General features: G+C 37.4%; 1 long non-coding RNA gene across 2 annotated transcripts in view; it reads right to left on the reverse strand.

Annotated features, from left to right (window-relative positions):
* Positions 1-3,209: 3,209 nt before the first annotated feature.
* The window catches only part of LOC131276917 (uncharacterized), an 82,120-nt gene continuing 61,013 nt past the window's right edge, over positions 3,210-24,316 (reverse strand). The window contains exons 2-4 of one of the 2 annotated variants that reach the window (XR_009184141.1): positions 22,888-22,988; positions 13,056-13,139; positions 3,210-9,632 (exon numbers count right to left, since the gene is read on the reverse strand). This is a non-coding gene — a long non-coding RNA (uncharacterized lncRNA). The remainder of the gene's footprint in view (positions 9,633-13,055; positions 13,140-22,887; positions 22,989-24,316) is intronic. The other variant, XR_009184140.2, reaches the window with a different exon arrangement.

Below are 24,316 nucleotides of genomic sequence, written 5' to 3' on the forward strand. Positions count from 1 at the left end.
AATCAATAATTTTGCATATTTTTGATAGTTAAACGACCAGCACCATAACCACATCTACACTTTTTCCAGTTACTCTGTTTCTTTGCCCCATCTTGCATCCCAATTTGTCCTTTTACAGAGAAATCATGTTTATCAGTATCACACATTACCACTGAATTATGGTGGTTAAATAAAACACAAAATTCTCTACCAAAGATATTAAGGCCAATTTAAAATTCTACCTGCACTTTCCTCAGAGAAAATGTCCCTTGTCTGCCCCTCAGTTCCCTTAGGTAGACCAAGCAAATTTATTCCATTGTAATTCAAATGACCAAATTAATGAAGTCTGTTTTCTTGGAAATGAGCAAACAAAAATATTAATCAGTCCCATAAGCACTCATAAACCTGTCACAACTAACTCTAGCTGAGAACTGGAAAATTGCAGTGGTGAAATCCCAAAGCAGAATTTAACAGCTGCTGCTTGGGTCCAGAGTAAATGGATTTCCTTCCTGACTTCACCTTTTATTAGTGACTTCAGATATGCTACATAAATTTTCTTTCCTCTGATGCTTCATCTACAAAATGGTAATGATAATAGCTTGTATATTATATGGTTTTATGAGTATAAATATATTGAATGAATGCAAATCTAATTGAACAGTACCAGGTGTTGGGAGAAAGAATTCATAATATAAGATTTTATTTTTTCTTCCTTTTATGAGTTAGTATAATTGAGTGTGAATTGATCCATAATGCATAATATATTGCCTGATGGTGGATATTGCCTACTGATGTCTATTTCCTTTTGGTGATCTCTCTTATCACTTTAATCAAGTCATTAAAAGAGCAGATGATCTCCTTCTGTCATTACATAGAATTGTTTTCCCTTATAAACCCTATCACAATATCACTTTTTCACTTAATTTTCATTTTTCTATTGGATATATTCTGTCAGAATCTATCTCATTTATTATTGGTATCACCTATAAGGTGTTCAATATGATGCCTGACATGAAGTTCTCTAACAAAAAAAAAAATTCTGAATGCTTAAAAATATTATTAATGAATTGCAGCTAAAGATCCAAAATTAGTTATATTTATCACAAAGCCCATTTTGGGAATATATTTAATTTCTATATAGTAATTGTGCTGAAACAGCCTCACAGAATATTTCTGTCAAAATCTAAGCAGCAAAAAAGTCTTTTGAATTTCTAATGGACTCAAATTGATGGGCAAACCTATATTGGGAAATATTTAATAGATAGTTAAGAGCAAGAAAAAGTCCATAAGATAAACAAGAATAGAACACACTCTGGTAGCTCCATGAGCCATGAGCCTTATTTTACTCCTTTTTCCTAGCACTGACATCCAGAGTCTGGATTGAAGAAGAAGGTCCAGTATTGTCTTCAGATTTACGTATCATATTGACTAAAGGTTGAGAAAAGTTGGCAATTCTTGACAACAATTTTAGTTCTTTGATTTGATTCTGAATTTTTAATATTTTACAATAGGGAGAGCTTTGAGGTACTTGGGTAAAGTATGATATTATTTTCATCCAAAAGCTTATGTTCCCAAGATATGAGAAAATCAGGTGATATGCTTCCAAAACTTTGACTAAAGGAACCTGATGTTCTTTTGTGATTCCACAGTAGAATAACTAATTAAAAATAATCAATGGATGTTTAGATTTACCTGAACTAATTGCGTTTATGAAAGTATCTGATTCCCTGGAAATAAGAAATGTAGCACTATTGAACTTATTTACTATGATCTGTACTTGTTGATATTATATTAACATCAAATTTAATTGGCAAAGTATGTCAGTTAAAATATTTTTGAGATAAATTTTGGGGAAGATGGCAATAGGGATCTCCAGGACATAGTCCTACCACAAATAACTGTTAAAAAGGCAGAAGTATCTGAAACAAATATTTTGAGACTTTAGAAGCCAGAAGAACACAGTTCAACATTGAGGGAAGAGCAGGCCAAAGGGCAGATAAATTGCAGTAAAGACCCATGAATCGGTGTCTCTATGCAGTGGCTACCAGCATCCATATGCACAATCTCATGGTTGGCTGCTGTGGGGTTCAGTCCCTGACTCCTACTGGTGACAAAAAGGGACTTAAAAATCTTCCTTCCAAAGAATAGGGTGGGCATGGCCAATCACTGATAACAGCTTTTGATTAGTGAAGTTGTTTTGCTGGGTCCCAGCTCTGAGGGTGCCATTGTTTCAATACTGTCCTGGACAAAGGTAACAGAAGCCATTGCTCCAGTCCTTCCAGACATCAGCAGAGGAAGGGGAGATTTGTAGACTCAGTGCTTCCTCAGGCTGCAGGTCACATTTTGCTGAAGGGCTGCATTGGCTGGGAATGCCAGGAAAGCTTAGCCACATGAAGCCATCTGAGAAGTTTTGGAACCCCTCCTAATATCCCAAAAAGAAGCATGTTGTGCATGTCTGCACTCCCTCATATGACCATGGCCATGATTTCACTGTGGAGGACTGACTTGGGAATTTGCCTTCCAGGCAAAAGCAGCATGAGACAATAAAATTAATTTTAAAAAAACTATGGTGGTAACTTCTGGGAAAAAGGCCTGCCAGTGTCAAATACACTGTAGAGGGAGAAATGTCCCTTGGGAAGCAGAAAAGGGACCATCAAACTCCTGTAAAGAGAGGAACTCCAAAGCAAATATGCAAGACCCCAGGAAAGCGCAGAGGTCTAAAAAGACATGGAAAGGGCTGCAATTTGCACTCACCTGGGAGAGGCCATCCTGATAGCAGGGTTGAAGCTCAAAAAATCTCCCTGTCTTATCACACTAACTGCTTGCAAAACCAAGAAATAGACTGGGGCTAAAGCCTAGAGTTAACATTTTCATATATTAAAATATATACCTTTTTTTCAATACTTGTACATCAGTATCAGTTTCAATACTTGTACCAACCACATATACAATGTTATTACTAGGGGAAGGGGGAAAGAGGAGGATGTTGGGTATATGGGAGTCCCATGTATTCAGTGCATGACTTTTCTGTAAACTAAAACTTCTTTGAGAACAAAATTTTTAAAAGTAAGACACTGGGGGAATAAATGGAAGACAATGCCACTGTACATAAACAACAACATATCTTATAGTGATGAAAGGGAATGTCAATTTTAAAAATGTTTTTCATTATTTTTATCCCGTATTTTAATATATTTTTTAAAAATTATATTTTATTTTTAAAGCTATCATTCATAGTTTTAGCTATTTTATTGGCTTCATATTTTAAGAAGTTGTGGACCACAGAAGGGTTACAACTGTAGCAGAGAAGGATCCTTGGTATGGGGTATCAGTGATGAGGAATACATGGGAGGAAGCTCACTTGGGCACACATATAAGGCAAATGAATGTGTTCAAATGTGTCTTGGGGCATTGTCATTGTAGGTGAAGATTCGCACAACAAAAAAAGGAATATCAAATTCCCATCCTGGGGAGCTCTGCCATATTTTCTAAGAGATCAGTAAGAATCCCCCAAGCACAAGGGCAATGCCTAGTGAAGGACAGTGGTCCATTGACAGGTCCTTGATACTGATGACTGTGCTTATGAACCTTTAATTTTGAAATGGAAACTTAGCCAAGAGTTGCAGGATACATAAGGTTGCATCATTGGAACCTCCTCATTGTTCAAATGTGGCCTTTCTCTAAGCCAAACTCAGTGTATAAATATATTACCTGTCCCCCAGGATGGACATTACTCCTGGGCATGAGCCTGACTGGAACCAAGGGATTACTACCAAGAACTATTTAGCAATGCAACTGCAAAAAGACCTTGATCAAGAGGTAGCAAGTGTAAAGACAAATGAGTTTATAATGCTAAGAGACTTCAAGGTGCATTTGGAGGTCATTCCAGAGATTATGCTTATGCACATCACAGCACAATCTCTTTGACTGCCAAAGAAATGCTACCCAAAATAACAGGGCTCCTAAGGGATCTGGAGACATCCAGAGGCTGTAGTCAGAGCATATAGCTCAGGATTTTGGTGTCTTGCCAGTGGGCCCTACTTTAAAATTTATGCTCCCTGGTGTGACAGAGTTGGACTTAATTGTGGTTTCTCTACACATGGCTTTTCTATCCTTCTATTTGAAACTATAATTAGTACTAGAGTTGGTAGGTGTATGTCCAAGAGACTTGTATCTTTGGGCTGTCCATGTGCCAGCTGGGCCCTGAATCTCATCAGAATTACAACACCTACTATCCAATTAATTGGACTCACCCAGGACAACCAAAATAGAGGTGATGATGGACAACTATCGTACCAAGGAACTGAGAGAATCTACAACTGGAAGCAAGAGAGTCCCATCCATTGATCCTAATGATTGCAGCTCTCATTTAGAGGTGGAGTGGACATCACCATCCCAGAATCCTCAGGATTGGGGAATGAACTTTGGACCAAAGTAGACTTATTGGTATTATATTATATACTTATTGTGATTCTAGCAATGGAAGAAATTATATCATTGATGTGGAGGCAGTGGCCACTGGAGTTTCTGAGGACAAGGAGAGGGAAAAACAGGAGTAATATGGGGCATTTTTGAAACTTGTGAATTGTCCTAAATGACATTGCAATGACAGATACAGGCCATTATAAATCTTGTCATAACTTACAGAATTATGTGGAATATTCTTCCATTTATTGAGATACTTTTTGGTTTCTTTTAATGATGTTGTGTGGTTTCCTGTGTACAAGTCTTTTACATAATTAAACTTATTCCTAGACATTTGATTCTTTTAGTTGTTATTGTAAATGAAATTTTTTCCTGATTTCCTCTTCAGATTGCTCATTATTAGTGTACAGAAATGCTACTGATTATTGCATATTGATCTTATATCCCACCACTATACTGAATTTATCAGTTCCAGAAGCTTTGCTGTATATTTTTCCAGGACTTTTTAGGTATAGGTTCTCATGTTCTGCAAAGAGTAAAGGTTTTATTTCTTCCTTTACAATATGGATGCTTTCTAAAAATTTATATTTTTTATTTTTAAAAGATGCATAGATCACACAAAATGTTACATTAAAAAATGTAAGATTTCCCATATGCACCACTCCCCACAGCTCTCACTTTTCCCACAACAATAACTTCTTTCACTAGTGTGGTACATTCCCTGCAATTAATGAAGATGTTTTGAAGCACTGCTACACATCATGAATTATACTTAATACTGTAGTTTACACTTTCTCCCAATCCATTCAGTGGGTTAAGACAGAATATATATAATGTCCTGCATCTGTACCTGCAACCATTCAGGAAAACTTCAAGTCCCCAAAATGCCCTATACCACATCTCCTTTTCCCTCTCTGTGCCTTCAGTAACTCCCATGGCCACTGTCTCCACATCAATGATATAATTTCTTCTATTGCTAGAGCCACGATAATTCTATAGTAGTAAGTCCACTCTAATCCAGATTTTATTCCTCTATCCTGAGGACTCTGGGGTGGTCATACCCATTCTACTTCCCATTGAGATGGGGCTTCAATCCCACAGGCTGGTGGATGGGAATCTCAAGCCCACAGCTGTTGACTCTCTCAGTTCCTTGGTGTGGTGCTTGTCCATTTTCACCTCCTTGTCAGCTGACTTGGAAAGTCCAATAGACTGGAGAATAGGTGTTGCAACACCACTGAGGCTCAGGGCCCAGCTGGTACATAGACAGAGATTCAAGCCTCCTGGGCATACATCAACCCCACAGGAATCACAGGCTCAATAAAAGTGACAGGAGGCATGTGTAGAGAAGTCATATATGAGTCCAACTCCATCACACTCAAGAGCACAAATTCCAAAGAAGGACCCCTGGTAAGGCACTGAACTCCAGAGCCATCTGCCATAACTGTAAGACCTGGTGTCTCTGTAGCCCTCAGGAGCACCACTACCTGAGTTTGTATCTCTGAGATTCTGCTGAGTAAGGTTGCTTTTTATTAATTTTACTTACCTAAGTCCTTAAGCAAATACTGCTAAAATAATGCTAAATAAGAATGGTGACAGGGGGTATCCATGTCTTTTTTCAAATATTTAAGGGAAAACCTATAGCATTTCATCACTATGATGTCAGCTGTGGGTTTTTCATATACACATTTTATCATGTTGAGGAAGTTCCCTTCCAATTTTATTTTTTAAGTGTTTCATCAAAAATGTATTCTGTCTTATTGAATGATATTTCTACATCAACAGAAATGGTTGTGCTTTTTTTCTCTCTTCAATCTGTTTATGTATTGTTTTATATTAATTTTCTTATGTTGAATCATCCTTGCATACCTGGGTTAAAACCCACTTGATTATGGTGTATAATTCCATTGATGTGTTGTTGGATTTGACTAGCAAGTAATTTGTTGAGGATTTTAGCATCTAAGTTCATTAGAATGTTTCTTCTGTTGTATTTTTTCCCATGTAGCATCTTTATGTGGTTTTGGACTTAAGGTGATGTTAGCATTGTAGAATTAGTTAGGTAATGTTCCCTCCATGTCTATTGTTTTGGAAGAGTTTGAGCATGAAATATGTTAGTTCTTTCTGTAATGACTGGTAGAACCCAACTGTGAAATCATCTGGTCCTAGGCTTTTCTTGATTGGGAGGCTTTTGAGGACTAGTTCAATCTCATTACTTGTGACTGGTCTGTTGAGACTTCTGTTTCTTCTTTCATCAATGTAGTTTGCTTATGTGTTTCTAGAAATTCATCTATTTCATCTAAATTGTCCACCTTGGACAAAGTAACTGTTACGATACTCTATTTCTGTGGAATCAGTAATGATATTCTCACTCACATTTCTGAGTTTATTTATGTGCATCTTCTTTCACTTTTTCTTTGTTGGTCTAGCTAAAGGGTTACCATTTTTATACATCTTTTCCAAAAACTAGCTTTTGGTTTGGTTAATTCTTTCTAATGTTTCTTCTATTCTCAATTTCACTTTTTTCCTACTCTACTCTTTGTTATTTCCTTCTTTCTGCTAGTTTTGGATTATTTTATAGTCCTTTTTCTTGTTCCTCCAGGTGTGCAGTTAGATCTTTAATTTTAGCTCTTTCTTCTTTTCAAATGTATATATTTAGGGTTGTAAATTTCCCTCTCAGCACTGATAGAGCTGCCTCCCATACATTTTGATATATTGCATTCTCATTTTCATTTAATTCTAGGTAGTTACTGAATTTTCTGACAATTTCTTCCTTGACCTATTGATAGTTTGAGAGTTTGTTTTTTAACCTCCACATATTTTTGCTCATTGCATTTTTCATTCTTTATTGATTTCTAACTTCATTCAGCTGTGGTCACAAAAAGTGCTTTTTATTTCTATCTTTCTAAATTTGTTGAGACGTTTTCTATGACATTGCATGTGGTTTATCCTGGAGAATGAAGCTACAATACGTGACAAGGTGTATATCCTGCTCTTTTTGAGTAGAATGTTCTTTGTAAGTCTAGTATGTCTAGTTCGACTAACGTACATATTTCTTTTTGAGCCTCTGTTGAGATGTTCTAATGGTGATAATAGTATACTGACATCTCCCTACTATGATTGTTGAGGCATCTTTTCTTCCTTTAGATTTGCTAATATATGCCTCAAGTATTTTGGGGATCCTTTGTTCAGTGCATAAATTCTTATGATTATTCTATCTTCTTAGTAGATTATTCCTCTTATTAATATCTAAGGTCTTTCTTTTTCTCTTACAACAGTTTTGAATTTAAAGCCCTATTTACCTGATAGTATAACTAATCTTTCCCTTTTTTGGTTAATGTTTGCATGTAAAATTATTTTCCAACCTATCACTTGAAACTTCTTTTTATCCCTGGATCTAAGGTCAGTTTCCTGTAGACAGCATATAGTAACTTTATATACATATATATAAAGAAGGAATAAAACTTTTAAAAGGTGAGAAAAAAACAGGAAAAAGTAGAATAGAATGTAATATAATAGAATGCCAAATAAGTGATTAGCAATTTTAAAAAGGCAAAACAAGGTAAGATAGAAAGGAAGGAAGAAGAAAAGAATGAAATGAAAGAAACATTAAAAGAACAAGGAAAGAGGAAAAAATGAAGACAATAAAATATAATAAATTAATGATGAAAAGGGAGGAAAATAAAAATGTTAAAAAATAAGAGACCCTTCCCCCCAGCGTGGCACATGACTCCTGGGGATGAGCCTCCCTGGCGCCGAGAGATTACTACCAAGTACCACCTGATGATGTAACTAGAAAATGACCTTGAATAAAAGGTTGAACTCGGACCAGTAGAATATCTCTGTCTACATATAATAACAGGAGTTAAAAATGCTTTTTGACCTAAATCAAGGGGGAAATGGAAAGGACAAATGAGTTTATATGGCTATGAGTCTCTAAAAAAGAGCCAGGAGGTTATCAGAGGGGTTGCCCTTAGGCACACATGTGCAGAGTCCCAGAGACAGGTAAAGTAGATACAACCCCAGGTATTGGTTCTTCTGAGGGCTACAAAGACCCACAGGTTTTATGGTCATGGCAGATGGAGTTCAGTGCCATGTCAGTTGGCCCTTCTTTGGAGTTGGTGTTTCTGTGTGATGGAGCTGGACACAGAAGTGATCTCTTTTCACAAGCCTTTCATGTTAACTTTACCAGAATTGTAGTTGGTGCTGGGGTTTAATATAGTCCCAGGGGATCTGAATCTCTGGACTGACCATATGATAGCCAGGCCCTGAGCCTCAGTAGACTTCAGCTACTACACTCTGGTTTATTGGACTTACCCCACTCAGCTAACACGGAGGTGAAGAAGGTCAACCACCACACCATGGGGCCAAGAGTGCCTACAACTGAAAGCAGGAGGATTGCATCCAGCATCCATGTGGAATCTAAGCCCCCTCTTGATACAGATGTGGAGTGGACACAACTAATCCAAGGTTCACAGGCTGGAGGAATAGAATATGGATTAGAGTGGACTTACTGATATTCTATTCATGAATTATTGTGATTAGTAATTGAAGAAAATGTAGCATTGGAGGGACGAAAGTGGCCATGGTGGCTGCTGGGTGTGGGGAATGGGAGGAAGAGATGAGATGTGGAGGCGTTTTCAGGGCTTGGAGTTGTCCTGGGTGATGCTGCAGGGATAATTACCGGACATTGTATATCCTCCCATGGTGCACTGGATGGAATGTGGAAGAGTGTGAGCTATGATGTGGACTATTGACCATGAGGTGCAGCGAAGCTCCGAGATGTATTCACCAAATGCAATGAATGTCTCATGATGATGGAGGAGAATGTTGCTACAGGGGGAGCAGTGGGATGAGAGGAGTGGGGGGTATATGGGGTCCTCATATTTTTTGAATGTAATATTAAAAAATGAATAAGGACAAAAAATTAAAAATTTAAAAATTTAAAAAAAGGAGACATGAGAAATGAGAGTAGAAGAAAACAGGAGAAGATGAGATGAAAATAAGGAAGTGGAAATGAAAAATAAGCAAAGCAAAACAAAAGGAAAATTCTGTGTCTTCATCTCAGACCAAGACTGGCTAGGCTCTTTATCACCCCTACCCCCCCCCCCCCCCCACACACACACAGAGTAACAGTCCTCCTTCTCAGGCCTTCAGAGCCTCAATAGTTCACTCCTCTCCAGCTGCTTGTACCTCTCCACCAATTATTCACAACCAGCCTCTCTGCCGATACCCTGAAGAAAAAAAGGAAATAGGAAAAAAAGTGGGGTAAAAACCTCTGGCAAAATTCCTTCAGCTATCCCCATGGCTTGCCCAGTTTTCCCCTACTCTAAACATGTTGGGCATAGACCCACGGATAGGATCATTCCTCAGCAGCACTTGTCCTGCCTCCCACAGAGCCAGCTCTGTGGCTCTCCATCCTCCAGAACTGCCTGGGCAGTTTTCCTCTCCTTTGGACTGGCTGGTATGCTCCCTTCTTCCCCGTGGCTGGTTGGGCCATTCCCCTTTCTCTGGTGCCCAGGTAGGAAATCCCCCTCCCCAGTCTCCCTTTCCTCACCCACATGCCCAGCAAGCCTGCCTACCTTCCCACAATTTCAAGAGGAAGAGTGCAGACTACCATTCCCTACTTAGCCATAATGGATCTCATTTCTTCTTTTCTAATGTAAGCCTATAGGCTATATGTTTGCCCCTCAGTGCTGTCTTCACCGTTTCCCATAACTGTTGATATGTTGTGTTGTCATTTTCATTTACCTGGAGTTTTTAACTGATTTCTCTTGCAACTTCTTTGACCAACTGGTTAAGAATGTGTTAATTTCCATATATTTTTGAATACTCCAGTTCTTCACCCATTACTGATTTCCACATGCTTTCCATTTTGGTCAGAGGAACTGCTTTGTATAATTTCAGTCTTTCTAAATTCACTGAGTTTTGCTCTATGAACTAACATGTGGTCTATCCTGGAGAATGATCCATGAGCACTTGAAAAGAATGTATATGTTGTTGTTTGAGGATTCCATGTTATGTATATGTTATTTGGTCTACTTCAGTTATATTATTCAAGATCTCTGTTGTTCTTATTGATTCTCTGTATAGACGTTCTTTCTATTGCTAAGAGTGGTATAATAAATTCCCTCACTATATTGCAGAGGCATTTATTTCTTCCCTCAATTTTGCCAGTGTCTGCCTTGTATACTTTGGAGAACCCTGGTTAGATGCAAAGTTTAGGGTTGCTCTTTCTTCTTGGTAAGTTGACCCCTTTATTAATATATAGTGTCTTTTTCTCTTGTAACAGTTGTGCATTGAGAGTCTATTTGCCTGATAGTATTTTAGCTATCCCAGCTCTTTTTCAGTTACTGTTTCCATGGAAAATCATTTTCCACCCTTCCACTTGCAAGCTATTTGTGTCCTTGGTTCTATGTGAGTCTCCTGTAGACAGCATATTGTTGGATCATATTTTAATCCATTCCACCAATCTGCAACTCTTAATTGGGGAGTTTTATCCATTAACAAGCACTTGTATTACTGCAAAGGCAGAATTTTTTTACTTCAAGAATTTTTCTTCAGGGTTTTATAGGTCATATCTTAAGATATTTTTCTTTCTTAACCTTTTAGTTACCCTTATTAATAAACTTCATTTTTACTCTTCCTCCAAACCACTCTCTCCTGTCTTTTCCTTTCAGTCTGCCAAACTCCCTTTAGGATCTCTCGAAGGGCAGGATTCTTTTTGACAAACTCTAAATTCTGTTTATATCTGAATATTTTGATCTCTTCCTCATTATTGAAAGACAGTATTGCTTTATACAGAATTTTTTAATTGAGATTATTTATTTATTTATTTAATTACCCGCCCCCCCGGTTGTCTGTTCTCTGTGTCTATTTGCCACGTCTTGTTTCCTTGTCCACTTCTGTTATCATCAGCGGCACCGGAAGTGTGGGTGGCGCCATTCCTGGGCAGACTGCGCTCTCTTTCGCGCTGGGCAGCTCTCCTCACAGGCGCACTCCTTGCGCATGGGGCTTCCCCACGTGGGGGACACCCCTGAGTGGCAACGCACTCCCTGCACGCATCAGCACCACGCATGGGCCAGCTCCACATGGGAGAAGGAGGCCCGGGGTTTGAACTGCGGACCTCCCATGTGGTAGACGGACGCCCCAACCACTGGGCCAAGTCCGTTTCCCTATACAGAATTCTTAGATATAAGTTTTTCTTTCTGTATTTAAATAAGTTAAACCGTTGCTTTCATCCCTCCATCTTTCAGATGAGAAACAAGCACTTAATCTTATCACATGTCCCTTGTATTTGATGTGTTGATTTTTTCCCCCTGCTTTCAGGATTCTCTCTATATTTAGAATTTGACAATCTGACTAATATGTGTCTCTGAGAAGTTCTGCTAGAATTAATTCTGTTTGGAGTATGTTGCACTTCTGTCCATCTGTGTACCTCATAATAGTTGGGAACTTTTTCATCCATTATTTTCTCAAACTCTCTGCCCCTTTTTATTTACCTTTTCTTCTCCCTCTGGGACTCTCATAATGTGTATGTTTATGCATTGGATCCTGTTATTTAATTCCCAGAGACCCTGCTCAATTATTTCATTTTTTCTCTATTTGTTCTTCCATCTGTGTTATTTTGGATGTTTCATCTTCTAATTCATTAGTGCTTTCCTCTGCCTGCTCAAATTTTCTGTAGTGTGATATTTTAATTTCTTCTGTACCCTTCACTAACACAAGATCTATTATTTTTCTATGTATGTTTAAAATTTCTTCTGTAGGCACACCCAGTGTCTTCTTAATATCCTTTACCTCTTCCTTCATTCCTTGAATTGATTTAGGAGATTTTAGTGGACATCTTTAATTCGTTCTGTGTTTCCTATGTGCTTTTACTTTGTTCCTTTTATTCTGCCACATCTTTTTTCTTAGTATGACTTGCCATTTTAGCTGATGTCTAGACATGTTTATTTTGATCAGTTTATTGTTGGTCACTTTCTCAGTTGGCTATTTTTTGTTGTTTGGATTTGTGTTAATGCTATTTTGATACTCAGTGTAATTCATTCTAAATTTTTAGAACTGCCTGTGTTTAACTGGTAAAATCCAGACCATGTACCCATGAAAGTGGCACAGATCAGTCCAAAAAGTAAATTCCTCTACTTTGGCCTCTCTCAGTCTCCACGTCCTCACTCCCTCCTAGATCTTGTATTGTGGTTCCCTGGCTCCAGAATCTAAGAACTGCTGACTCTTTTCTCCGTGTCTGCCTGTGCCTGCCCATAACAGTGAGGCTTCCCTCAGAAACTACCCAGTCTTTCCCCCCTACTCCCAGCATGGTCTATCTGGCTAGCCTTGCCACATGCCCTGTGCACCCACCACTTCCCCACACACCCAGTAAGGTCCCCCTCATTGGTCATTCATGTGCTGCTCACCCGCTGCTTCTACCCATATTTGGCAAGTGTCCCTCCTTGCCAGTCTCCTGGGTGCCACTGGTTACCCCTGTGCACAACAAGACTTCCTTCTTGGCATCTGTGTGCTGCTTGCCCCATGGCTCTGCCAGTTTCCCCATGCCCACCAAGTCCCTCACTATGGGGCTGTCCATGCACCATTCAACCTGTGGTCCCACACTTTCCCCCACATCCTGCAAGTCCCCCACTCATCTGCTGCTTGCATACCATTCATCTTGTGCCCCACCACTTCCTTTATGGACCAGAGACTTCCTGTCTTCTTTCCACTTCTTGAGGACAGCCAATTGATTTCTGATAATGGGGGAGAACATTTTCCTTAACAAATTACTCTGGGGAAAAAAGCTTACATGCAAACAAAAACAAAAACAAAACGGTTTACCTCTACCTCACACCATATACAAAAATTTACTCAAAATGGATGAAAGATCTAAATATAACAACTAAAACTAAAGAAGCCCTAAAAAAATATAAAATGTGAGGAAATATTTCAGGACTTTGTGTTAGGCAAAGGTTTCTTAGACATTACAATAAAAGAAAAAAAATGTATATAAATGAGACTTCATGCAATAAAAGAAAAATATATAAAATGAGAATTCATCGAAGTTAAAAACTTTTGTGTGTGTTAGGAAAAAAACCTAAGAATAGGAGAAAATATTTGGAAGCCACATATATTATAAAGGATCAAGATCCACATTATAAAAGAAATCCTACAATTCAACAACAACACACAACCCAAATAAAAAATGGACAAGGGTCTTCAATAGACATTTCTTCAGTGAAGATGTACAAGCACATGAAAAGACAGCACCTTTAGACATTTGGAAGATCCAACTGAAAACCAACATGAAATATGATTTTACACCCATTACTATTTATAAAATGAAAAATATATGTTGACAAGAATGCGGAAAAATTGGAGTCCTGATATATTTTTGTTGGTTATGTAAAATTGTATAGCCATTGTGAAAAAGAGTTTGGCATTTCCTCAGAAATGTAAATATAGAATTACCATAAGGCCCAGCAAAACCACTTCGAAGTATATACACAAAAGAACTGAAAACATGGAACTGAAATGATATTTGAACAGCAATGTTTGTAGCAGCATTATTCACAATGGTCAAATAGTGAAAACAACCCAAATATCAATCAATGGAAGATTGGATAAACAACTTATGGCATATATATACAGTAGGATATTATTCAGCTCTAAAAATAAATGAAGTTCTTCTATATCCTACAACATTGATGAACCTTGAAGAAATTATGTTGAATGAGGTTAATCAGACATGAATGACAATTCATATGCAAATTATCTCACATATGCAAATTTAGAGAGTCAGAAATTAGCAATTAGCAATTACCAAGGGTATGGATGAGAATGGGGAATGGAAAGTTGAGATGATGGATATGTTTTGGTAATTCTTGTGGTGATGGAGCACATTATGAATGTATTCATCACTGCCAAACTGCACACTTAAATGCTATTGAAATGATTAATTTGGTTATATATATAGTTGTCTGTATGTATACATATGTAACTAAAATTTAAAGAAAATTAGACAGTACAAGACAAACAGTAAATCCTAATGTAATTAATGGAACTATAGTTTATTATATAATTGTAATACTATCAACTTATCAATTGTTAGAATCATACCACATTAATGAATATTATTAGTAAAATGAAAAAGCTGTTTATGTGCATTTAGAATGGTATATGTGAAGTATTTTCTTTATGGTTTTTCTGTAAATCTACAATTGCTCCAATAAAAAAAATTAGAAACATCCAAACAAAAAGAAATGTATTAAGATTCTATATAAGTTGATGATGTAACTAGAAAATGGCCTTGAATAAAAGGGTCAACTCGGACCAGCAGAATATCTCAATCTACATATAATACCAGGAGTTAAAAATGCTTTTTGACCTGAATAAAAAGGCGAAATGGAAAGGACAAAGGAGTTTATATGGCTATGAGTCTCCAAAGTGAGCCGGGAGGTTATCAGAGGGGTTGCCCTTATGCACACCTGAGCAGAGTCCAGAGACAGATAAAGTAGATACAACCCCAGATATTGGTTCTTCTGAGGGGTACAGAGACCCACAGGTTCTATGGTCATGGCAGATGGAGTTCAGTGTCATCTCAGTTGGCCCTACTTTGGAGTTTGTGTTTCTGTGTAGCTATCCCTGAACTTAGGTGTGATCAGTGTCCACAAGTCTCTCTTGTTACTTTTACTGGAACTGTAGTTGGTGCTGGGGTTTAATGTATACCAGGGGACCTGAATCTCTGGACTGACCATGTGATAGTCAGGCCCTGAGCCTCAACAGACTTGCAACTCCCACACTCTGGTTTATTGGACTTACCCCACTTAGCTAACATGGAGGTGAAGAAGGTCAACCACTACACCAGGGAGCCAAGTGTGCCTACAAATGAAAGCAGGAGAATTGCATCCAGCAGCAATGTGGAATTTAAATCCCCTCTTGATATAGATGTAGAGTAGACACAACCATTCCAGGTCCACAGGATGGAGAAATAGAGTATGGATTAGGGTGGACTTACTGATTCATGAACTATTGTGATTAGTAATCGAAGAAAATGTGGCATTGGTGTGGAGAAAGTGGCCATGATGGCTGCTGGGAGTAGGGAGTGGAAGAGATGTGATGTGGGGGCATTTTTGGGACTTGGAATTGTCCTGGGTGGTGCTGCAGGGATAGCTACTGGACAGTGTATGTCCTCCCATGGCCCACTGGGTGGACTGTGGGAGAGTGTGGGCTATGATGTGGACCATTGACCATGAGGTGCAGCGGCGCTTAGATATGTATTCACCAAATACAATGAATGTCTCATGATGATGGAGGAGGTTGTTATTATGGGGGGAGGAGTGGAGTAAGGGGGGTGGGGGGTAAATGGGGACCTCATATTTTTTTATTGTAACATTAAAAAAATAAAGACAAAAAAAAAAAGATTCTATATAAAGAGTCCAAGGAGCCATCTAATATGTTAAGACCTGAAAATGTGAAAGATAAAAAAAATCTGGACAAATATCATAAGAATATTAATTGAATAGGTTTGAAATGCAACTGGATGCTAAGAAAATATCTAATACCCATTAACAGAAAACAGAAAATATAAAATGGAACTTTAAATGGAACAATTGAAAATAATATGAAATATAAACATAGGAGATATGCAACAAATCTATATGAGATCTCCTGTATAAAATTATAGATTTCATTGGGAGTTATTAGAAAATAAATTTTTGAAGAGCTTGATTGTATTTATGAATTGGAAGACAATATTATAAAGATGTAAATGATACTAATTTTAAAATGATAACAATATAATAATCTCAGGGTATCAATTGTTTAGTATTTGACTAGTAGGCCATAAAAATTCATATGAAAGCAAATAATCTATACAATTATAAGGAAGAAAAAGTTATATGATTTTAATTAACATGTATAAAATCTTGCTATAAAATAATAGTAATTAAACATTGTGCTATAGGGATGGGAGCAACAGATTAGAGGGTACATATAAGAAGACTCAAGTGATTAAAGATGCAGCTCTGTTAAGTGTAGTAATACTGTGTATATTTTAGTATATGGTGCCAAGACAAGTAGATAAAAATATATTAAAAATCAAATGGTATTCATATTTCCCAACCTGTTCCAAGTTAACTCTAAGTGTACTGAGTAATAAAGTATGAAAAACAATATTATATTTTGGAAGAAATCTTCAGAACCTTAAAGTGAAAGAATTACACAAAGGGAGGTAGAGAAGGATAAGGATGAGGAGGAAAGAAAATATTGGGATTTTTTTGTGTGAATTTAATTGCATTAAGGTGAGGAGTATTTCTTCCTAGATGCAACATAAGAGCACCTAAACCCACACCATAAATCAAGTGAAAATAGATGTCACTTATAAGGCTAAGAAATGCATTTGAAGAAGCACTAATATCTCATTTACAACTAATGACATTCATACTGAAGGCAAATAAAAAGTATAACTTCAGTAAGGTAATGCAAAAAATTCAATAGATTGTAAAATAATCTGGGAATACCAATTGTTGCTGTGGATGTGGAGCAAAGGAACTGGACATAGATTATTGGTGTGTGTGTTTAAGTTGGAACAGAAACTTTGGAAAACTGTCTAATACTGTTTCAGTCAGCTCTGACCATGTTAATTTGCAGTCACCACTAAGTCTTAATTCATGATGCTGAGAGCAACAGATAACTTTTTACTTATGACACATGTCCCATGTGTGTTGGCTGTGACTTTGCTACAACATTTCAGCTATTTGTCCAGGCTGCTGGAGCAGCTTGTATATGAGATGTTACTGGTTCTTGTGGCAGAATGAGAAGTTATTGTAAAGACACACCTGTGGCCTAATCTGGCAATAATGAATTAGGACATTATAATGCACTCTTACAAGGGCACAGAAGAGAGGAGCAACTCAAAGGACATTGATATTTTGAATAAAGATTCAAACTAGGCTTTATATATTAAATTTCAGAAACACATGCTATGACCCTGCATTTCCAGTAAGGAGAGTGGTTATCTTCATGGTGGAAAAAAAGCTGATGAAAAATGAGATAAACATAGAAAATCTCTAGGATTCTGAGGTGATTACATAGCCTACATGTCTGAAAGCATGACACTTCCCCAAAGGTTGAACAAAGAAACCACATGGATATGAGAGTAAAGTGAGATAAAGACCTTCACTGCCTGCTGATCAAAGCACCACTTGCTCCTTCAGCATTCCAGTAAGCCACAACTCCCTAACTCACTACTCCCTAGCCATACAAGGGAAAGATTTCCCCTGTAGGGCTTCCTTTGGCTCTTGCACCTCAATCAGACCCTCAAAACCCTCCCACCAACTATCATTTCTCTGCCTAGGAAAGTCCTGTATAAATCCTTATTCCCCCTTCCAGGAGTGTGCTAAAGTCTATTCTTCAGACACCCTCCATTGGTAGAGCTTCCAATAAACTTTCTGCCTGCAGTCAGTCTTGATGTCTGAGTGAGCACCGTCTTTTTCTCCAACAGTTAATCTTTGTCCAAAAGTCACCATATATACATTAATATTTATTCATTTATTTGAAGTTACTGTAAAATCTTGAATTACATTTGCCCCTGATTTCTGAAATGTGTTGGTTCTAATTTCATCAATATTTGTTCCAGATACTTTTCTGGCAAACCAGACAATGCTGTGGGGTTCTTATGGAAGGAGGGAGTTGAATCAGTGGAGCATCGGAAGGAATACTTGGCAGAAAGTATTGGCAGAAACTGAGGTTTTGAATGAGAATAAACATAAATCATTTTTCATATATTTCACCCATGTGGGTGTTGGCTCACAACCTTCTTCTCCCTTTCTATTTCCTGTAAAATGTATTCATCAAATGCAAAGAATGTACCACACTAATGAAGTTGATGTAGGAAAAATGGGGGATATGGGGAGTGGGGCATATGAGAATCTCCTACATTTATTTTAGATTTCATGTATTTATCTTTTAAAGATACATATATCATACAAAATGTTGCATTAAAAGTATAAAAAGATCCCACATACCCTCGCTCCCCACCCTCCCATATCACCAAACACTTTTTATTGGTGTGTCACATTCATTGCTTTTGATGAATACATTTTGGACACTGCTACACAGCATATAGTTTACATTGTAGTTCCTTCCATTGCTAGAGTCACAAAAATTCTATAGTATAATACCTTTAAGTTCACGCTAATCCATATTTGATTCCCCCATCTTGAGGACCCTGGGATGGCGATATCAACTCCACCTCTAACTTGAGAGAGGGCTTAGATTCCATATGGTTGATGGATGGAATTCTCCTGTGTGCAGTTGTAGATTCTCTCAGTTCCCTGGTGTGTTGGTTGACCATCACCACCTTCCTGTTAGCTGACTGGGTAAGGCCAAGGAACTGGAGACTAGGTGTTGCAGCTCTGCTGAGGCTCAGAGCCATCTGACACACAGTCAGTGCAGAGATTCAAATCTCCTGAGCATAAACCAAACCCAGTGACAACCCCAGCTTTAGTAAAAGTGACAGAAGAGGCATGTGTAGAGAGGTCACATCTGAGTCCAACTCCATCACACTCAGGAGCACAAATTCCAAAGTAGGACCCACTGGCAAGGCACTGAACTTGAGAGCCATTTGTCATAACTGTGAGACGTGGCCCTCTCCATAGCCCTTAGGAGCACCACTACTTGGAGTTGTATCTACTTTGGCTGTCCCTGAGATCCTGCTGAGATGTGCATAAGCATGACCCCTCTGATGACCTCTCAACTCACTTTGAAGTCCCTTAGCTATATAAACTCATTTGTCTTTACCATTTACCCCTTTTATTCAATGTCTTTTTCTAGTTGCATCACAATCTAGTGCTTGGTAGTAATTCTTCAGCATGAGGGAGGCTAATCCCCAGGAGTCATTTGAGCAACATGGAGGCTCTCAGGAGGTAACTCTTAGGTACCCTGCAGCTCTAGACCTAGTTGAAATCTCAACCACACAGACTCATAAGCATAGTCATCAGTATCAAGGGCCCATCATTGTGCGATCCTTTTTCACTGGTCTTCACCCTTTCACTTGGGGAAATGTTGCTGCTACATTGGGGAGTGCAACAGAGTTCCCCACTCCTATATTTTTAAGGTAACATTTTGTGTGATCTATGTATCTTTTAAAAATAAATGAAAACTATATTTTAAAAAAGAAATCATTTTTAAGTGGCCACAAGTGTGCTGAGACACTAAATGGAAAAGTTTGACAGTTTAAGATATCTATTTAATATATTCAAAGACACAAAAGATAATTTTGCATTTGGATTGTGCTATGAGAAACCAAAGATAAAAAATACTAGGGGTTATTATATATGAATAGAATTCCTTAATCAGAAGTTCATTTCATATGTTTGAAGAAATTTTGAAGAATATTTCCCATAATATATATTTATAATAAAAATATATTGAAAATATGGACAAAATTAATGATACAATTCCTGAGATAAAAATGTAATTGATTAGATATTACATAAAATCCACAGAAAAAAAATTTCAGGAATAGAAAACTTAAGTTTTCTATTTAAGATAGTGTGCACATACCAGCCATATTCATTAAACATACACTTAGAAATAAATACTGAATATCAAGAAATGCATGAAATAAAATCTGTAATATCAAGAAAATGAAAGAATTAGAATATGAAGACTATTCGATTTCTATAAGGAGCCACTGAGAAATAGAATTCAATGGATGGAAGACAGTCAAATATCTGAAGGGAATTAATTCAACAGGAATTATTAATGTGAATATAAACATAAATATAGGGAAGTGTATATGGCTCAACAGATAGAGCTTCCACCTCTCATACAGGAGGTCCAGGGTTTGAAACCCAGGGTCTCCTGACCTTTGGTGAGCTGGCCCACATGGAGGGCTGCCATATGCGAAGAGCTTCACCCTGCACAGGGGTTCCCCCTGTGCAAGGAGTGGCCCCCACATAAAGTGCAGCCCAGCGCAGAAGGACAGACCTACCAGGAGTGGTGCCACTGCCCACATGGAGAGCTGATGCAGCCAGATGACACAATGAAAGAGAGACACAGAGAAGAGATAGTATGAGATGCAGAAAACTAGGGAGCTGAAGTGGAGCAAAAGAATCATAGGCTCTCTCCCACTTTGGAAGGTCCCAGGATGGGTTTCCGGAGCCCCCTAATGAGAATACAACAGACACAGAAGAATACACTGTGAATGGAAACAAAAGGTAGACAATGAGAGGGGAGGAGTGAGGGGGAGAAATAAATAAATATATATATATATATAAATATAAATAAGACATAGTGAAATATAAAGACATTGTCACATATGCATATTCAGAAAGGGTATAGCTAATCTTTGTAAGTTTGTTAATTGAACATATAATCAGTGATGCCTTTAAACAGGAAAAAGCTAGAAGAAAACTCAGGTAGGGACAATTAAATTTTACAAAGAAATATGATGGTTCTCTCAATTATCAAATCATTGAAAATACAAGTTTATATTTCAGACACTAGATGAACATGAGCAATGTTCAAATTATTCCTAGGATTATGACTTTTGATGAAAGGAGGGCAGAGTTCATCACCAACTTCTTGCTTCTATGTCTGATAATCCATACTGAACCATAAGGAGACTGTAAACTGTACAACTTGCAGCTGAATATAAATGAGCTTAAGTTTCTGCGAAGTACACATTTTCTACATAGCATCCTGGAGTTAAAAAGGAAGCTGTCAAAGAATTAAATTCTTAGATATAAAGGGGCTAATATATTCTTAGGCTATCAGAGTGCTAGCAAAGCCTTGAGGAATCAGAAAAATAAAATGTTTGATCTTCAGGGTATGATGTTTATATTTTACTTATGGGAAAAGTGAATCACATAGTATTAAAAAGACTGCTGTTCTACAGACAAATCCAATATCATTTATTGGATTTTACAACTAATGAATCCTGTTTTTCCTCATGCAGAAGCTTGAATGAAACAAGAGTAGCATGCAACTTTACACAGAGATAAGTAAAACCTAAAACTTGCAAATTGTATTGTATTAAAGTTCAGGGTTTTTATATGCCCATTTTGAACGAGGCAGACAAATATGAAGTATTCCAGCAATGATACAAGTGTCTGTGCTATACCCATGTTGAGTCCTCAATTCCATAGTTGTCTCTTAGTTCTAATATCTTATTTTGAGCAGACGTGTATATGCAAAGAGAGCAATTTAAAAAGCATATTTCTCTAAACCAAAACACTCAATGTTTTCTTCCAGGGTGGCAGTATCCAGTACCTTGGAAATACATAAAAAGTATAGACACCTGTTTAGGCGCTGATGTAGAAGGCCCAGTCTTTTCCTTATGGTGCCATATCCTGCTTTTTGCTCTAAACCATCATAATAATTTTACAAAACATATTTTAGAATTTGAAAGCCTATTCTAAAAGAATATGTGAATTACCCAAATGTAGAATTAAGAATGAAAAATTATGACAGCTTTTTCTAGCTTCCTGTCATGTGTTCATGACAAGATATGTACAGATCAGAAAGGTTTAGATATTTTATAGGGAAAGATTCAAATTAAAAACATACATAAAATATAAATTATACTTCTTTGTCATTGTATTCTAAGTTGCTTTATTTTTAACCAAAGAAAGCATTCCTTGGGACCTAAAAACATCTGTTGAACATTCTGCATAGAGCAGTGTTAATCTCTCTGTTCCGCAGACTATAGATGAGGGGGTTTATTAGTGGGGGCACCATGGAGTAGAACATGCCTGTGAGCAGATTACCAAGATATGTTTTATCTGGAATGGGTCCTAAGTTAGCAACAATTCCAGAAACTATAAATATAAATAGAACTGCCAAGTGTGGTGTGCAGGTGGATAAGGCTTTATTACGAGCTTCCATGGAATGCATGTTAAGCACCATTGAAAATATATTAATGTATGATATTAACAATAAGATAGAACATAATAAGCCCAGACCTATACTTAAAGCTATGAAAACAAACTCGGAAAAACAAATATCTGAAGATGAAATACTCAAAATTTGAGGTATATCACAGAAATACTGATGGATCACATTGGACCCTGTGAAAGGAAGCCTGAACATGATACCTGTGTGGACAGCAGAATAGCCCAACCCAGTTGCCCATGAGACGCCTGCAGCCTGTGCGCACAGACGTGGGGTGATGGTGAGTCCATAGTGCAGAGGGTGGCAAATGGCAACATAGCGATCATAGGACATCACCACGAGAAAGGCGAGCTCTGTGGCAGCAAAGAAGTTAAACAGGAAAAGCTGAGCAGCACAGGCTGGCAGAGAAATCAATGCACTGCCTGTCAAAGAATTCACAATGAATTTGGGAACAGTAACAGAAATGCAGCAAATATCTATCAGGGATAAATTTCCTATAAAGAAATACATTTGAGAGTGTAGATGAGGGTCTCTCACAATAACAGTTAACAGTTACAAGATTCCCAGTCAGTGCTCCCAGATGAATCACTAAAAATAGCAGACCTTGCATAACTTGTAGCTCTCGGGAGCTTGAGATCTCCATGAGGACGAATTCTGTGAAGATGGTGAGGTTGCTCATGTGCACTTTATATGCTGCAGTCAACCTGGGAGTCAAAGCATAAAATCATAAGATAACACTAAAGAGCAAAATGAAGCCAATCCACACTATCAACAAATAATAAGCCAACATTGGCATCAAGGTAAGGCTTCTAACCTAGAAATCAGGATACAGGAAATCAAGAAATAGCAGTCTTTCAAAATCAGTAAATTCATGAAATTCTTTTTCATTTTCTACCCAAACTCTGCTGAGCTATAGTAGCTACAACACTCATGATATAGTAGAATCTAAGCAAAAGTAAATATTTCTTATGAGATTTAAAGTTGAGTATTTCAATCATTGAGCTTCAATTACGGTATTCTTAAAATATACCTAAAAATAAGCTGAACACATCCAGTGCTTATATTCTTATTTTCTGCAATATTAATGCAGACATGCTCTGTGAGAAAGTTTATATGGAGAGCAGAGCATTATACCACTACACAGCTGTTACTGAATCTTGCTTGTACCAGGGAATGTCTTTATCTTCCCATTCAAAGGCAATAGGACATAGAAATTGCTTGTTTCTGTAACAAGTTAATTAATAGTTCTGAAAATGATTTGAGATTTTATTAGAAATGAAACAAATGGTTCTTCCTCAGCATTCTTTCATTTTAGTTGCTTTTAGGAAATGTAGACAAATTATTTCATTCCTCCTTTGTGACATTGCCCATAAAATTATATTTGATTTAGTTGGGAGTGTGTATCTTCAGTTCCCTGTTTTCAATCTAGTTACCTTTTTCACCTGCACACAAACTCTTGAGAAAATAATTCCAGCTGACAGTAGTCCTACACATAGCATCCTTTTACCATGTAGCATGAATTCCAATATTTAGTGAAGGGTTCACATTCTGATCAATTCCCTTTCTTATATGCTGTTCTAGGTTGCAGAAATCTCCTCATTCATAAAAAAAATTATGCTAACTAAAATTAATAAATTGTGCTCATCTTGAAGTAGTTCAAAGTATAAAGCAATCTTATTTCAATAAATTTTATTGCTATTGAAGTAAAATTTTTTACTAATTTCCACTTGTCAGAAACCAGAAATTAAAGAATTATAATTACACATGATTATAATTTGTATTTTAATAATATTTTCTTTATAAAAGATCTCTTGTCTTTACAAATATGTTTTCAGTTTTTCTGCCATTTTTATACATGTTAATATATCTCAGCAGGATCTGAGAGAGAGCCAAAGTAAATACAACCCCAGGTAGTGGTGCTCCTGAGGGTAATGGAGACACCCAGCTCCTACAGTCATGACAGATTGCTCTGAAGTTCAGTGCCCTGCCAGTGTGCCCTACCTTGGAATTTGTGCTCCTGAATGTGATGGAG

This window comes from Dasypus novemcinctus, chromosome 30 (assembly GCF_030445035.2).
Source record: "Dasypus novemcinctus isolate mDasNov1 chromosome 30, mDasNov1.1.hap2, whole genome shotgun sequence".
Lineage (NCBI taxonomy): Eukaryota > Metazoa > Chordata > Mammalia > Cingulata > Dasypodidae > Dasypus > Dasypus novemcinctus.